Below are 18391 nucleotides of genomic sequence, written 5' to 3' on the forward strand. Positions count from 1 at the left end.
AAAAGAAGAAGAAGATAGCAGGAGAGGAAGAATGAAGGGGAGTAAGTCGGAGGGGAGACGAACCATTAGAGACGATGGACTCTGAAAAACAAACTGAGGGTTCTAGAGGGGAGGGGGGGTTGGCGGATGGCTTAGCCTGGTGATGGGTATTAAAGAGGGCACATTCTGCGTGGAGCACTGGGTGTTATGCACAAACAATGAATTATGGAACAGTACATCAAAAACTAATGATGTAATGTATGGTGATTACCCTAACAATAAAAAATTATTAAAAAAATAAAATAAAATAAAATAAAAGTGGGTTTCTTTTATAGAACATAAAAAAGTCAATTATATTTTTAATTACTAGAAGCAAACAATTGAGTAAAACAAAAATACCATTTATGATGGCATCAAAAATATGAAACTTAGGGATTAATCTAACAAAATGTGCAAGACATGTGAAATCCCCAAGAAATCCTAAATAAATGGAAAGTGATATTTTGTTAAAAGATAAGAAAATTCAATATTGTTAAAATGTCAATTATCCCCAAATTAAATATGGATTCAATATGATGTAGAATACACATACAATAGATTATTATGCAGCCTTAGAAAGGAGGGGAATTCTGACACCTCTTACAATGTGGATGAACCTCAAGGACATTATGCCAAATGGAATAAGCCAGTCATTAAAGGACAAATGCTGTGTGATTCCATTTACATGAGGTCCCTAGAATGGGAACAGATTAAAGTGGAACGGTGGTTGCCAGGGTCTGGGGGAGGTGGAAAATGGGAAGTTACTATTGAATAGATACAGTCAGTTTTACAAGATGAAAAAGTTCTGGATATGCATCGAGATGATATTTGCACAACACTGTGAATGTATATAATCCCACTAAACAGTAAACAAAAAATGCTTAAAATGGTAAACTTAATGTGAGATCACAATTTTTAAAAATGGTACAAGAAAACTTTTGGAGGTGATACATATGTTCATTATCTTGATTATGGTGATAGTTTCATGGGTGTATACAAATGTCATAACATCAGATTTTACACTTCAAACATGGACAATTTGTTTTATGTCAATTATACCTTGATAAAGCTGTTTAGAACATTTAACCAAGGGAATTGAATGGTATAAAGACTGGGATTCTTGTGAAGTCTGCCTGGATGCTTTTAAGTGTTTGAAATTTTATCTTTTTAAAAAAAATAATTAATTAACTTTTTTTGGGAGAGAGAGAGTGTATTGGGGGGTAGAGGCAGAGAGAGAGAATCTCAAGCAGACTCCCCTCTGAGCACAGAGCCTGATGCAAGGCTTGATCTTAAGACCCTGAGATCATGACCTGAGCTGAAATCAAGAATTGGATGCTTAATCTACTGAGCCACCCAGGAGCCCCTGTAAACATTATCTTAAAGTTCACCTGGAAGAGTAAAGAGGTAGGCATAGTCCTTCCTACCTTGTTTCTACTGCCTTGTATTTCTGTCTTCCCCTTTCCTACAAAAAGAAACCCAGCACCTTTATCAAGGAGCATATTAGACATTCATTTGTTTGTCTTTCTCCTACATTTGAGATCCTGTCACAGGCCATGCACCAATCATGTCAGGCGGTGGAGGAGCACCCAGTCTGGGGCATCTGGCTCCCAGTCTGTGGGAGGACAATTGGAAAGCCGTCATGCAAGGGATATACAAGGAAACGGGGAGAACTTTCAGGCCACGTATGACTGTTTGTGGTGATATTTTAGTTGAACCTTGAGACATGTATACATGTCAAAGGGTAAGAGGTGAGGGAAGGGCTTTCCAGAGACATGAACCAAAGCATGCAGGTGGGACAACACAAAGGGGTTTGTGGAGAGGCTCTCTGCTGCTTTTCTCAGGCTGCATGACAAAGTGCCACACATGGATTGGCTTAAACCAGAAATTTAACCTAGAACACGAGCCTCACAGTTCTGGAAGCTAGAAGGCTGAAATCAAGGAATCAGCAAGGTTGTACTCCCTTTGAAGTCTCCAGGAAAGGCTCCTTCTTTGAGCAATCGAGCTTCTGGTGGTTGCCAGAAATCCTTGGTGTTCCTTGGCTTGGGACAGCACAGCTCTGGTTTCTGGCCCCATCTTCACATGACTGTCTTCCCTTGGTATGTATCCTGTGTCTCACCATGGCCTTCTTAGAGGACACCAGTCAGATTTTGCCTTCTGCTATACTGTGGAGCAAAGCTTGTTCCTCTCCCACTCAGCCATGCAGGTTGAATTGACCAAAGCAATGGTTATGAAGAAGCCTAGTCCCCTGCTGGTCAGGCGGGAATTTGTGAGACAGTATTACACACTGCTGAACCCGGCCCCAGACATGCTACACAGATTTTATGGAAAGAACTCTTCTTATGTCCATGGCGGATTGGATTCAAATGGAAAGCCAGCAGATGTGGTCTATGGACAGAAAGAGATCCATAGGAAAGTGATGTCACAAAACTTTACCAATTGCCACACTAAGATTCACCATGTTGATGCTCATGTCACTCTGAATGATGGTGTAGTGGTCCAGGTGATGGGGTTGCTCTCTAATAACAACCAGGCTTTGAGGAGATTCATGCAGACATTTGTCCTTGCTCCTGAGGGCTCTGTTGCAAATAAGTTCTACGTTCACAATATCTTCAGATACCAAGATGAGGTCTTTGGTGGCTTTGTCACTGAGCCTCAGGAGGAATCTGAGGAAGAGGTAGAGGAACCTGAAGAAAGACAGCAGACACCTGAGGTGGTACCTGATGATTCAGGAACTTTCTATGATCAGACTGTCAACAATGACTTAGAAGAACATTTAGAGGAACCTGTTGCTGAACCAGAGCCAGATCCTGAACCAAAACCAGAGCAAGAACCTGTATCTGAAATCCAAGAGGAAAAGTCTGAGCCAGTATTGGAAGAAACTGCCCCTGAGGATGCTCAGAAGAGTTCTTCCCCAGCACCTACTGACATAGCTCAGACAGTACAGGAAGACTTGAGGACATTTTCTTGGGCATCTGTGACCAGTAAGAACCTTCCACTCAGTGGAGCTGTTCCAGTTACTGGGATACCACCTCATGTTGTTAAAGTACCAGCTTCACAGCCTCATCCGGAGTCTAAGCTTGAGTCTCAGATTCCACCGCAGAGGCCTCAGAGGGATCAAAGAGTGCGAGAACAACGAATAAATAGTCCTCCCCAGAGGGGACCTAGACCAATCCGTGAGGTTGGTGAGCAAGGTGATGTTGAACCCCGAAGAATTGTGAGACACCCTGATAGTCACCAACTTTTCATTGGCAATCTGCCACATGAAGTGGACAAATCGGAGCTTAAAGATTTTTTTCAAAGTTATGGGAATGTGGCGGAGCTACGCATTAACAGCCGTGGGAAATTACCCAGTTTTGGTTTTGTTGTGTTTGATGATTCTGAGCCTGTTCAGAAGGTCCTTAGCAACCGGCCCATCATGTTCAGAGGTGAGGTCCGTCTGAATGTGGAAGAGAAGAAGTCTCGAGCTGCCCGGGAAGGGGACCGTCGAGATAACCACCTGAGGGACCTGGAGGCCCTCAAGGTGGGCTGGGTGGTGGAATGAGAGGCCCTCCCCGTGGAGGCATGGTGCAGAAACCAGGATTTGGAGTGGGAAGGGGAATTGCTCCAAGGCAGTGAATTGCTCTTCAGTTGATCTTCACGCAGCAGTACAAATCTTCTAGCTCCTGCAGAATGGTGAATTTCTTACACCAGCGTTTGGTATCCTGGAGTTTGACCCTAGTCTATGATAAACTGCTTAAGTTTGTACAATTTTACTTTTTGTGCTAATTATGTGTGCTCCCTTTCCCGCCCTTCCCTCTCCTCACCTTTTAGTCCTTCACTTCCAATTTTGTGGAATGATATTTTAGGAAAAACAGATTTTTAAAGAGAAAAAGACTGAATTTCCTTGCTTTCCTTTTGCATATACAGACTGGATTTTTTTTAACAGCCATTTCCCCAAAGGAATGTGTCTTGCTTATTACTGACATTTGGTATGTTTCATTCATTGGAATATTATTTTCTATGTGTTTCAAAAGCCTGTGAGAAACACAGGATTTGATAAACATTTTGAAGGCAGGAAAAATCCAAATTGTTTCTTCTTTGAGAGTCATGACTACCTTCTGGTGTGTAGAAATTGCCATTGGAAAAATGGACAGTTTTGATTCTTGCTGGTATGGTTAAAAAAAATAAAAGGTGTTAGTAGGAAAAAAAAAGGGACACCAGTCATTGGATTGGGACCCACTCTAATCCAGTATGACTTCATCTTAACTAATTATATGTACAAAGACCCTATTTCCAAATAAGGTCACATTCTGGGGTTCTGGTAGAAACAGACTTTGGATGAACATTATTCCACTGAGTCCAGGCTCTGTGGAGGATGCATCAGAAAAATGGGAGTATAGTAAACATAGCTGGAATTTTAATTTAGTGTTAGATCACACAGATCCATGAACAAAGTTTGGAATATTCTAAAGGCAATGGGTTACATTTTCATGTTTCTGAACAGGGGACAGAAGGGGTCAGATCAGTGCCTTTAGAAACTACGTGGTATCCACATAGTAGATAATTTCAGAGGAAAGAGACTGCACAAAGCACCCCTAATCTGGGGCTTTATAATTGTCCTCCTTACATGCAAGGAGGCAGAGCCCACAGGTAGGGGCAGGAGCATGATGGGATTATGACGAAGGGTGCTGGTGGGATACCTGGCCAAATGTGGGAGAATAAAGGAAAAAATAATTGAAGGTGAACGCCAGGTTTCCAGCCTGAAAGAAGGCAACTTTTACTGAAGGAATTACAGAACCCTACGAAGAAGTAGTGATGACAATCAACAGAGATGGCAGACAGAAGGAGTAGCTAGCTATTTTAGGGCTGTAGCCTCAGGGGTGGCAGTCCAATTTGGTTGCAAAAATTGAATCCAACCATGAGTCTTGTGGAACAATATTAGATAAACAGTTTCGGAAAGGTTGGGGACAATGGTAGTCCTGAATGCCAGTCATGGCTTTTCTGTGGCACCAAGCCGGGATTCCCTCAAGCAGCAGGAAAGAGGGGGCTGGAGCTCAGGAGAGACACTGAAACTGAAAATGAGTATTTGGGAATCGGTTCTGTAACAGGTATAAACTTGGTTAACCTGGGTGGGGACTTGGATGCTTCTGCTCAATGGAGGAAAGAAGCTGCCTCTTCCTATGGTTTCTCTTTCCCTCAAATTTTGTTGGCTGGGGTTAGGCTGCAAACCTATTCCAGAAGCAGTCAGTAGCAAGGGGGGATGGGATTATCATGACTGTCTTGGACCAGTCATCTGGGGCTGGGGGGATGGGGGCACAGAATAAATATCTGGAAGTCACCCAATCCTCTCAGAGTGTGTAAGTGTTAATGGGGCTTATGGGTCTCCAGGACAAGCAAGAGCCTTATCTACACTGATCTCAATACAGAACCATTTTTAGTATATCTGGTTTGAGGAAGGCTGTCCTACAGATGCCCTAAAAGAAGTCTTCAGATAAAGGCTAAGCAGGAACCACCAGAGAGATAGGAGGAGAGCAGGTGCCCAGGGCGGCAGGCCCAGAGGGGTTTTAAGGAGGTGAACACGTTCTCTAAAGACTCTGTTTTAACCTTCCTCCAAAAGGTAGTTTGCATGGGTTGGCCTCAGGGAATAAACACCCACCTTTTTTTTTTTAATTTTTTAATTTTTATTTTGTTATGCTAATCACCATACATTACATCATTAGTTCTTGATGTAGTGTTCCATGATTCATTGTTTGTGCATAACACCCAGTGCTCCATGCAGAACATGCCCTCTTTAATACCCAACACCAGGCTAACCCATCCCCCCACCCCCCTCCCCTCTAGAACCCTCAGTTTGTTTTTCAGAGTCCATCGTCTCTCATGGTTCGTCTCCCCCTCTGACTTACTCCGCTTCATTCTTCCCCTCCTGCTATCTTCTTCTTCTTTTTTTTCCTTAACATATATTGCATTATTTGTTTCAGAAGTACAGTTCTGTAATTCAACAGTCTTGCACAATTCACAGCGTTCACCATAGCACATACCCTAACCAATGTCTATCACCCAGCCACCCCATCCCTCCCACACCCCACCACTCCAGCAACCCTCAGTTTGTTTCCTGAGATTAAGAATTCCTCATATCAGTGAGGTCATATGATACATGTCTTTCTCTGATTGACTTATTTCACTCAGCATAACAGCCTCCAGTTCTACCCATGTCATTGCAAATGGCAAGATCTCATTCATTGTGATGGCTGCATAATATTCCATTGTATATATATACCACTCCTTCTTTATCCATTCATCTGTCGCTGGACATCTTGGCTCTTTCCACAGTTTGGCTATTGTGGACATTGCTGCTATAAACATCGGGATGCACCTACCCCTTCAGATCCTTACCTTTGTATCTTTGGGGTAAATACCCAGTAGTGCAATTGCTGGATCATACGGTAGCTCTATTTTCAACTTTTTGAGGAACTTCCATACTGTTTTCCAGAGTGGCTGCACCAGCTTGCATTCCCACCAACAGTGTAGGGGGTTCCCCTTTCTCCGCATCCCCGCCAACATCTGTCGTGTCCTGACTTGTTAATTTTAGCCATTCTGACGGGTGTGAGGTGGTATCTCATTGAGGTTTTGATTTGGATTTCCCTGATGCCGAGCGATGCTGAACACTTTTTCATGTGTCTGTTGGCCATTTGGATATCTTCTTTGGAAAAATGTCTGTTCATGTCTTCTGCCCATTTCTTGACTGGATTATTTGTTCTTTGGGTGTTGAGTTTGATAAGTTCTTTATAGATTTTGGATACTAGCCCTTTATCTGATATGTCATTTGCAAATATTTTATCCCATTCTGTCGGTTGGCCTTTGGTTTTGTGGACTGTTTCTTTTGCTGTGCAAAAGCTTTTTATCTTGATGAAGTCCGAATAGTTCATTTTTGCTCTTGCTTGCCTTGCCTTTGGCGATGTTTCTAGGAAGAAGTTGCTGCGGCTGAGGTCGAAGAAGTTGCTGCCTGTGTTCTCCTTTAGGATTTTGATGGACTCCTGTCTCACATTTAGGTCTTTCAACCATTTAGAGTCTATTTTTGTGTGTGGTGTAAGGAAATGGTCCAGTTTCATTCTTCTGCATGGGGCTGTTCAATTTTCCCAAACCATTTGTTGAAGAGACTTTTTTCCATTGGACATTCTTTCCTGCTTTGTCAAAGATGAGTTGACCATAGAGTTGAGGGTCCATTTCTGGGCTCTCTATTCTGTTCCATTGATCAATGTATCTGTTTTTCTGCCAGTACCATACTGTCTTGACGATGACAGCTTTGTAATAGAGCTGGAAGTCCGGAATTGTGATGCCGCCAAATTTGCTTTTCTTTTTCAACATTCCTCTGGCTATTCAGGGTCTTTTCTGGTTCCATACAAATTTTAGGATCATTTGTTCCATTTCTTTGAAAAAAGTGGATGGTATTATGATGGGGATTGCATTGACTGTGTAGATTGCTCTAGGTAGCATTGACATCTTCACAGTATTTGTTCTTCCAATCCATGAGCATGGAACGTTTTTCCATTTCTTTGTGTCTTCCTCAATTTCTTTCAGGAGTATTTTATATTTTCTGAGTACAGATCCTTTGCCCCTTTGGTTAAATTTATTCCTTGGTATCTTATGGTTTTGGGTGCAATTGTAAATGGGATCAACTCCTTGATTTGTCTCTCTTCTGTCTTGTTGTTGGTGTATAGGAATGTCACTGATTTCTGGGCATTGATTTTCTATCCTGCCACTTTACTGAATACCTGTATGAGTTCTAGCAGTTTTGGGCTGGAGTCTTTTGGGTTTTCCACATAAAGTATCATATCATCTGCAAAGAGTGAAAGTTTGACTTCCTCCCTGCAGATTTGGATGCCTTTGATTTCTTTTTGTTGTGTGATTGCTGTGGCTAGGACTTCTAATACTATGTTGAATAGCAGTGGTGATAGTGGACATCCCTGCCGCATTCCTGACCTTACGGGGAAAGCTCTCAGTTTTTCCCCTTTGAGAATGATATTCGCTGTAGGTTTTTCATAGATTGCTTTTATTATATTGAGGTATGTACCCTCTATCCCTATACTCTGGAGAGTTTGGATCAAGAAAGGATGCTGAACTTTGTCACATGCTTTTTCTGCATCTATTGAGAGGATCATATGATTCTTGTTCTTTCTTTTGTGAATGTATTGTATCACGTTGATTGATTTGTGGATGTTGAACCAACCTTGCAGCCCAGGGATAAATCCCACTTGGTCATGGTGAATAATTCTTTTAATGTACTGTTGGATCCTATTGGCTAGTATTTTGGTGAGAATTTTTGCATCCATGTTCATCAAGGATAGTGGTCGGTAATTCTTTTTGATGGGGTCTTTGTCTGGTTTGGGCATCAAAGTAATGGTGGCCTCATAAAACCAGTTTGGAAGTTTCCCTTCCATTTTTTTTTTTGGTACAGTTTCAGAAGAAGTATTAATTCTTGTTGAAATGTTTGGTAGAATTCCCCTGGGAAGCCATCTGGCCCTGGACTTTTGTTTGTTGGGAGATTTTTGATGACAGCTTCAATTTCCTTAGTGGTTATAGTTCTGTTCAGGTTTTCTATTTCTTCCTGGTTCAGTTTTGGTAGTTGATACACCTCTAGGAATGCATCCATTTCTTCCAGGTGATCTAATTTGCTGGCATAGAGTTGCTCAGAATATGTTCTTATAGTTGTTTGTATTTCTTTGGTGTTGGTTTGATCTCTCCTCTTTCATTCATGATTTTGTTGATTTGGGTCTTTTCTCTTTTCTTTTTGATCAGTCTGGCCAGGGGTTTATCAATCTTCTTAATTCTTTCAAAGAACAAACTCCTATTTTCGTTGATCTGTTCTGTTCTTTTGGTTTCTATTTCATTGATTTCTGCTCTGATCTTTATTATTTCTCTTCTCTTGCTGGGTTTAGGCTTTATTTGCTTTTTTTCCTCTAGCTCCTTTAGGTGTAGGGTTAGGTTGTGTATTTGAGAACTTTCTTGTTTCTTGAGAAAGGCTTGTATTGCTATATACTTTCCTCTCAGGACTGCCTTTGCTGCATCCCAAAGATTTTGAACAGTTGTGTTTTCATTTATATTGGTTTCCATGAATTTTTTTAATTCTTCTTTGATTTCCTGGTTGACCTATTCATTCTTTAGTAGGATGCTCTTTAGCCTGCATGTATTTGAGTTCTTTCCGACTTTCCTCTTGTGATTGAGTTCTAGTTTCAAAGCACTGTGGTCTGAAAATATGCAGGGAGTAATCCCAATCTTTTGGTAGTGGTTGAGACCTGATTTGTCACCCAGGATGTGATCCACTCTGGAGAATGTTCCACGGGTACCAGAGAAGAATGTGTATTCCGTTGCTTTGGGATGGAGTGTTCTCAATATGTCTGTGAAATCCATTTGGTCCAGTGTGTCATTTAAAGTTTTTATTTCCCTGTTGATCTTTTGCTTAGATGATCTGTCCATCTCAGTCAGGGGTGTATTAAAGTCCCCCACTATTATTGTATTGTTGTCAATGTGTTTCTTCGCTTTGGTTATTAATTGCCTGATGTAATTGGGTGCTCCCATGTTATGGGCATACATATTTACAATCGTTAGATCTTCTTGTTGGATAGACCCTTTAAGTAGGATATAGTGTACTTTCTCATCTCTTATTACAGTCTTTGGTTTAAAATATAATTTGTCTGACATAAGGATTGCCACCCCAGCTTTCTTTTGGTGTCCATTAGCATGGGAAATGGTTTTCTACCCCATCACTTTCAATCTGGGGGTGTTTTTGGGTCTAAAATGAGTCTCTTGCAGACAGCATATTGATGGGTCTTTATTTTTAATCCAATCTGATAAGCCTGTGCCTTTTGATTGGGGCATTTAGCCCTTTTACATTCAGCATAACTGTTGAAAGATATGAATTTAGTGCCATTGTATTGCCTGTAAGGTGACTGTTACTGTATATTGTCTGTGTTCCGTTCTGGTCTATGATGCTTTTAAGCTCTCTCTTTGCTTAGAGGACCCCTTTCAATATTTCTTGGAGGTCTGGTTTCGTGTTTGCAAATTCGTTTAGTTTTTTTTTGTCCTGGAAGCTTTTTATCTCTCCTCTATTTTCAATGACAGCCTAGCTGGATATAGTATTCTTGGCTGCATAGTTTTCTCTTTTCGTGCTCTGAAGATATCATGCCTGTCCTTTCTGGCCTGCCAAGTCTCTGTGGGTAGGTCTGTCGCCAATCTAATGTTTCTACCATTGTAGGTTACATATCTCTTCTCCTGAGCTGCTTTCAGGATTTTCTCTTTGTCTCTGAGACTCGTAATTTTACTATTAGATGTCAGGGTGTAGACCCAATTTTATTGATTTTGAGAGGGGTTCTCTGTGCCTCCTGGATTTTGATGCCTGTTTCCTTCCCCACATTAGGGAAGTTCTCTGCTATAATTTGCTCCAATATACCTTCTGCCCCTCTCTCTCTTTCTTCTTCTTCTGGGATCCCGATTATTCTAATGTTGTTTTGCCTTATGGTATAGCTTATCTCTCGAATTCTGCCCTCGTGATCCAGTAGTTGTTTATCTCTCTTTTTCTCGGCTTCTTTATTTTCCATCATTTGGTCTTCTATATTGCTGATTCTCTCTTCTGCCTCATTTATCCTACCAGTTAGTGCCCCCATTTTTTATTGCATCTCATTAATAGCCTTTTTGATTTCGACTTGGTTAGATTTTAGTTCTTTTATTTCTCCAGAAAGGGCTTCTCTAATAACTTCTATGCTTTTTTCAAGCCCAGCTAGTATACTTAAAATCATGATTCTGAACTCTAGGTCTGACATCGTACTAATGTCCGTATTGAGTAGGTCCCTGGCAGTCGGTACTACCTCTTGTTCTTTTTGTTGAGGTGATTTTTTCTGTCTTGTCATTTTGTCCAGAGGAGAATAGATGAATGAGTGAACAAAATGCTAACAGGGTAACCATGTATCCAGAAAATATACTCTAAACAAATCAGAAAAGACCTTCCAGAAAGTGGTCGCTTTTCTGTTCAGAGAGTTTTTGCTATTCTCCTCTTAAATCTTCTGTTGAGTTCATAGGTGTTCAGAATGGTTTGATCCCTCTCGAGCTGAATTCCTGAGACCAGACGAAATCCAGGTCTGCTACTCCTCTGCCATCTTGCTCTGCCCCTTCGATGTCTCAACCAGTAACTTTTGACCAGCCTGCCTGGAAATAAGTAATAGTGATAAAAAGTAATAGGCAGCACATGCAGGGAGCTGCCATTTACCAGTCTCCACGCTAACCAGCAACACGCGTTATTTCATATGTTCCTTGGGACAGACCCAAACATTAGGCACTGTCTCCTTTGTACAAAGGGGGAAACTGAGGCTCAGAGAGGTTAAGAAACATCCCTATGGTCACAGGTTAGTGCAAGTGGAACTGGAATTTCAGCTGGGGGATGACTTCAGCGATGCCTGGGCTCCTAACCCAGTCTGACCCAGTACCTCCTGTTCCAGGGTTTCTGATGCCTATTTCTTACTCCAGCTCAGTATTATGACAACAGGATTATGGGCCATTCTGGAAGTGGCCTCCACAGCTCCAGCCTGTGTCACAATCCCCACACCTAGTGAATCCTCAGCCACCGGTGGGCATTCCAGGGTTCTTGACCCTGCTTGCTGCCTCTTAATTGTCACTTTTCCCCCCTACTTCCCTGACGGCAAGGGAGAGAAGGAAGACACCACTTCCAGCTATTCACCGTGGCGTTGGCAGGGGAAGGGCTGGTGGCACGGGCTATGGCTTCTCTGTGAACTTCATCTTCCCTGCATGTGGTAGCAGCCGTGGGGGTGGCCCCTTGCCAAGGGAGCCCTGGGACAGAACTGGGGCCTCTAGACACTGAAGCTGGCCTGGGTGTCCACAGCTGCTGAATGCAACACAGGGTGTCCTGGCTTTGTCATATAAACCATGCCTGAGGTTTAAATGCCTTGTAATGAGAATGCCTGGGCCCCGGGCAGCGATTATGCAGGCAGGGGGGACATTTCTTCTTTCTCTTCCCATTTACCGCAGATGTTCTAAATCCCTCTGGACACACGAAGACTGAAAACCAGAAGGGGGATAATGCAAGTCTTCCGCCAGCTCAGGGACTGTCAAAACCGGAGCCACAGAGCAGCCTCCAGGCTCACGAGAGCCAAAAGAACCTGGGGACAGAGTCAGCTTTAAGAAACCCAACTCAAGAAAAAGCCCAAGTCAAGTAAAAACTGCATTTGTTAGGAGAATTTGTGGGGAAAGAAAAAAAAGTCTTTACAGAAATAAACATGATTTTTTATTAAAACTTGAAAAACTTGCCAAGTGTGGGGAGCTCAGTGATTGTCGTCTGCGGGGAATTTGAAAATCTAGGGGAAAATAATGCACTGAGGAAAAAGTGCTGGGTCAGGGAAATGCGGCGCAGAAGCAGTGGAGGCCCGGGAGGCCGGTCGTGACTGATAGAGGAGATGGAAGATGTCAGGGCTCAGAATATCATCCGTGAAGCTCCAGGGGAAAACCTCAGATGGAGGGAAAGATGGCACAGGATCCCTTCCTCGGCAAGCGCCTCTCCCCTCGGGTCTGCAGGGCTCTGTCTGTGGCTTGGCAGGTGGCCAGCTGAGCAAGCGCTCCTTCCCCCAAGGGCTGGAGGAGAGGAGAACAGCCCGCACTGCCTGTCGTGATGAGCTCTCTAGTCCTACCATGTCCAGGAGCTCACTGGCCCCAGGTGCCCTCTCAGCTGGGGTCGGACTCCGTCCTGGCCCCTCAGTGATCCTGAGTGAGCCCGTTTCCTGGTCTGTGAAGATGCTTCACAGGAAGGCAGATAAAAAGAGAAAATGCGGGCCCCTGGCTTAACACCGCGGATGTCAGGAACTCAGTGTCTGTCAATTCATTCATTCGTTCATTCATTCATTCATTCATTCATTCATTGTCAATAACTTAACTGTCTTTATTTCTCCTCCAGAAATAAATTTGGATGGAGTATATCCTACATATAGAGTTACCAGATAACAAAGTTAATGAAATAACAAATTAACCAAGTAGGAAGGAAACAAGCCATATACAAAACTCTTTCCACCAAAACACAACCAGAAGTCTTGGGCAACAGGTACAGTTGCTTCAGACATTGTGATTCTGTCCAATTCTTTTGCAATTTCAACCTGTTTTTGTGTGTCTGGAATAACTGTCCTGTGCTGCCCAATGGAGCCCAAACTCTGTGAGTCGTTCTATGGTTGTGATGGGGGAAATGTGAAGATTTGCTGCATCACTCACCACTGGGCAGGGGAGAGTCCAAATCCAAAGCCTATTCTGTAGACATCCTGTGTCTGCTTGCCACTCAGACCTCTTCAAGCTGAGTTATCTCATGGGACAAACCTCAGGGTAGGGGTGGACTCTCCCTCTCTCTCCCTGTGGCACCTGCTTAACTCATTCGCTGGGTTTTGAACAGAGAGGGTTAAATGGATCATATTACAAAAGAATCAGAGCCCTGTTAAGTTGCATCTTCAAATCTTTGTTTGCAGATCATTAAATATTCAGTCTGGGTGAAAAGAAGGTGTTCTTAACAACTGCTGATGAAGCCACAATCAGACATTTTTTTAAGAAAATAAATCTGACACCACAGTGACAAAGTAAAAACCCCTCACAAAGGGAGACACAGACGTTGAAAGTTGTATTCTGTTGTTTGTTTTTATTGTTTGATTTAGAGTGCGCACCTCTAGGGCCCGGGGGTCCCCCATCAGGATTCCTGGGGCTCGGGCTCTGGGGAGACCACAGCTGAACCCTTACATCATCCAGGTCTAGGACATCGGCTTTTTTGCTACTACAGGTCCAATTTCTGAAGCTTGACTTCCAGAAGTGCCTTTTGAAAGCCCTTGAGCTGACTGCACTCAGAGCCACCTCAGACCAAGGGTTTCTAAATCCCTTTTCCCTGGGAGAAGGCATAGCCTGAGGAGCTTCCAAAATTGGCACCATTTGGGACAGCATGATATTTAGTCTAACAGGCCTCCCTACTTATGAGGCAGTTTCTAAAAGTAGAGAAGATTCTGGCTGCCTCTGAAAGAGTCTACTCCTGTAGGCTTTTTTTTCCCCTGTGCTCCATGTTCTTCCACAACAAACAAGATCTTGAGAAGAACCGCAAAGCTTTCACCCTGCAGCCCCCTGAGCTGGCCCCAATCCCCTGACCTTCTCCCGGTAGGAGAGGGAAGTTGCTGAGATGGGGCAGGGGAGCAGGGAACCCTGCAGGAGGTGGGTAGGTCTGGAGAGGAAGACAGGTCGGTCCTCCACCCCCCAGCAGAGGCCAGGGGACATGCAAGATCCGCGGGCCCCACCGCCTGGCAAATGCCTGGGCTGTAGATCTGCCTGAATAGAAGGAAATGGGCCAAGGGCTCACATTGAGGGCTGCAGTTTCCTGTAGTTGGCCAATAAACATTTTTGGAGCATCTATTAGCATCACCACAGGTATGGGGTCTCCCGAGGGGTGTAGAGATCCTGTCCTGTTGGAAGAACACAGTGAATACACAAACCTGGAAATGAACATGAAGACCACCAATGGAGGCTGTTGATTCAGAGCTTGCTGCAGCAAGGAGTCAGCCATGTCACTGGTTTGGCAGAGACTCAAAGGCAGGAAGAGTGGGACAGCTTTATAGTGGATGAGGCGGAAGGCTTCCCATGGGCCCTGCCTGGAGGCTACTGGCCCGGAGAAGCTGGGGGCAGCTAACCGGAAGTGGGGCATCCCCTAGGATTGGTAGCAGAGCATATTTGGCTTTCTTAGGGGGTCCTGAGTTAGAAGGGGAGCAGAAATTAGAAGGAACTGCAATCACTGACCAGGTCCGGACCATGTGGGGCAGAGGTGGTGGGTGGGAGCTCTTTGTCATCTCCGCCTGGCCGCTGTTTGCATATTCCGTCTCACAGACCACCACGTCCCTTGTGCGTTGTTGGTGGGAATGTAAAATGGAACGACCTCTCTGGAAAAGGGCTTGCCAGATTCTTACAAAGTTAAACATACACATATCATATGACTCAGCCACCCCGCTCCTAGTTTTACCCCCTAAATGAGAACTTACATGTACACAAAAACTTGATCACAAGTGATTATAGCAGCTGTAATCAGTCACATTCACCCCAAACTAAAAACAATCCAAATGGTCTCAAGCAGGAATGGATAAATGAACCGTGGTCTGTCCACACAGTAGAATGTTAGGCAGCGGTCAAAAGGATTGAACTATGATATCCAACACCATGAATGGATCCCACACACATTATGCTAAGTGAAAGAAGCCACATGCTAGATGATTCCATTTATGTGACAGTCTGGAAAAGGCAAATCTATGAGGACAGAAAACAGATCGGTGGGTGCTAGGAAAGAGGTGGGGAGGGTTCGACTCCAACGGGGCATGAGCAAATTTTGGGGTGTGATGGAACTCTTCTGTATCTTGATTGTGACTATAGGACTGCCTGTTTTTGTCAACACTCAGAGAACTGTACGTTAAAAGGGGTGGGTCTCACTGTGTATAAATTACATCAGAAAAATAGAAAAAAAAATACAATGGGAAGTTATCACTGCTATGGAGAGAAAGCAGTATAAGGGCAGAGAAAGAGGGAGATGTGGGGGGTTCACTTTAGGTGGGTGGTCAGGGAAGGCAGGGGAGGTGACATGTGAGCAGAGACCGAATGGGGCAAGTGGGGCAGGCGCATCTCTGGGGCAGATGGCTCCAGGTGGAGCAACACAGAGAGAGAGGCCTGAGGTCCCTCAGGGAGGGTTTCAGGGAACAGTTGGCTAGAGAGTGGGGGGGGGGGCAGGGAGGACATCAGAGCTGCGGCCTTAAAGCTCAGCAGGCACGTTAGATGTTAAGGTGTCTGGGGAGCATCAGATGGCTTTGGGCTGGAGTGACATGATGTCACTTACACGTGCAAAGGTCCAGCCCGGCCATGGAGTGGAGACCGGAGGGCCGCCCCAGGAGAGCAGCAGGGCCAGTGAGGTGGTGGCAGGTGACAATGGAGGGCCTGAGGATGGCTGGATTGGGGGCATCTGGGGTGGCAGAGAGAGGATTTGCTGTTTGGTTCTCTGTGGGTTGTGAGAAATTGTGAGAGAAGGAGTTGGGGTGAGGTCATCAGTACCCTGGGGCACAGGGGGGTGGAGAGGCTTGGTGAGCCCTCAGGTTTCAGGGACCCAGCCTGTGGATCCTCCCAGGCTCCAGCTTCTCTAGCCTCAGTCCTTTTAGAGCCACAAAGGAAGCTTCCAACCACTGTTTCCAGGTCCCTCCCTGCACCTGCCGCCCACCACTCTCTTCCAGGGGCGCCCAGCCCTTGGACCACAGACCTCTCTCTGCTAGCTCAGCGTCTCCCGGTGCTCATTGCTGCTCCTGTCCCCTCGGGCCCTGCCCTGGCCTCCGTTCCTGCCCCCTCCCCCAGTCCCACGTCCTTGGTGCAAGCGTTCCTTCCATTTTGAATGTCAGTCTCTCCTTAGCCCACTCCCGAATCTACTTTTCCAAGTCTTGCACCATTCCCCTTGACTGTCCCACATTTCCTTCCCCCTGTAGGAAGCCCCTCAGCAGCACCCAAGTTCAAGAGTTTGGAAATCCAGCCTTCCCCATCCTCATGCTCTCTCTGTGCCTTAGGGGCAGCCCACCCACCTTCCTCTTCCACTGAAAAGCTGCAGAGTTGCGAGAGTTTAAGCTCCTGGGCACCGCTGGTGGACAGTCTGCCCCTTCTTGTCATTGTTGCACCATTGCCTGGTGCAACTGCTGATGAAGCCACAATCAGACATTTTTTTAAGAAAATTAGTCTGACACCGCAGATATGGTATGAGCTCAGGCTCATATCCCCGACCCCGGGACCGGGCTCCTGATCTGATGGGTCCTCCATTCTTTCCTTCTCCGACCCCTCCCCCATGCCATCAGGATAACCTTGGCCACACTTTCAGCTAGAGTCAGAGCCTTCCTTATAAACCCTGCAGGCCCCAGCACTTGCAGGAGGAAGGGCTTGTTCTTTTTTTTTAATTTTTTTTCCCCTAGAACCCTCCAACATATTTCCAAACTTAATGTACGTTAAGTTTTTTTTTCTTTTCTTTTTTTCTTTTCTATGTATCTTCTATTTTATTTTATTTTATTTTATTTATTTATTTTATTAACATATAATGTATTATTTGTTTCAGGGGCACGGGCCTGTGATTCATCAATCTTACACAATTCACAGCGCTCACCATAGCACATACCCTCCCCAGGGTCCATCACCCAGCCACCCCATCCCTCCCACCCCCCTCCACTCCAGCAACCCTCAGTTTGTTTCCTGAGATTAAGAGTTTCTTATGGTTTGTCTCCCTCTCTGGTTTCATCTTGTTTCATTTTTCCCTCCTTTGCCCTATGATCCTCTGTCTTCCAAATCGGGCCAACAGACACATGAAAAAGTACTCAATATCACTTAGCATCAGGGAAATACAAATCAAAACCTCAATGAGATACCACCTCACACTAGTCAGAATGGCTAAAATTAACAAGTCAGGAAAAGACAAATGTTGGCGGGGATGCAGAGAAAGGGGAACCCTCCTACACTGTTGGTGGGAATGCAAGCTGGTGCAGCCACTCTGGAAAACAGTATGGAGGTTCCTCAAAAAGTTGAAAATAGAGCTACCCTATGACCCAGCAATTGCACTACTGGGTATTTACCCCAAAGATACAAATGTGATCCGGAGGGGCACATGCACCCCAATGTTTATAGCAGCAATGTCCACAATAGCCAAACTATGGAAAGAGCCTAGATGTCTATCAACAGATGAATGGATAAAGAAGATGTGGTCTATATATACAATGGAATATTATGCAGCCTTCAAAAGAAATGAAATCTTGCCATTTGTAATGACGTGGATGGAACTAGAGGGTATTATGCTAAGCGAAATAAATCAATCAGAGAAAGACAAGTATCATATGATCTCACTGATATGAGGAATTTGAGAAGGAAGGGCTTGTTCTTTAGTAAGATGCTCCTCACAGTCTTTCTTTCTGTCCCCGGGCTCACCATGAGATTTATCATCCAAACTGGGACATTTCTGAGCAGAGGGGGTGCTGTTAGAAGCCAGGCTTGGACAACAGCAAACACTGGGATTCACAGGCATCTGATTCTGGCCCCCTCTACCCTGCACCTCAGTCATGACCCTGGGGGTGGGAGGCACTGCATCAGACCAGCCAAACCCCAGACCAGTCTTGTGCCCATGGGCCATGCTGTTCCTTTGGTTTGAAAGGACTTTTCTCCTCCCCAGATAAACCCCTGCTTCTCCTTCAGACCTGGCTCTTCACTCACATATCTGGGAAAGTCAGCTGGAAAGCTACTGGGGTGCCCTCCAAAACCCATCCTGTTCCCTCTGGCTCTGCTTTGATGAGAGCTTTGGCTCTGGACTCCTGCAGACAAG

At 44.6% G+C, this 18391-nt stretch overlaps 1 pseudogene; it reads left to right on the forward strand.

Annotated features, from left to right (window-relative positions):
- The first annotated feature begins 2223 nt into the window (after positions 1-2223).
- Positions 2224-3732, forward strand: LOC114223052 (ras GTPase-activating protein-binding protein 1 pseudogene; annotated as a pseudogene).
- The last annotated feature ends 14659 nt before the right edge of the window (positions 3733-18391 follow it).

The sequence above is a fragment of the Eumetopias jubatus genome, unplaced genomic scaffold (genome assembly GCF_037043125.1).
Source record: "Eumetopias jubatus isolate StellerSeaLion01/CBP00866 unplaced genomic scaffold, mEumJub1_p1.0 scaffold_17, whole genome shotgun sequence".
NCBI classification, from domain to species: domain Eukaryota; kingdom Metazoa; phylum Chordata; class Mammalia; order Carnivora; family Otariidae; genus Eumetopias; species Eumetopias jubatus.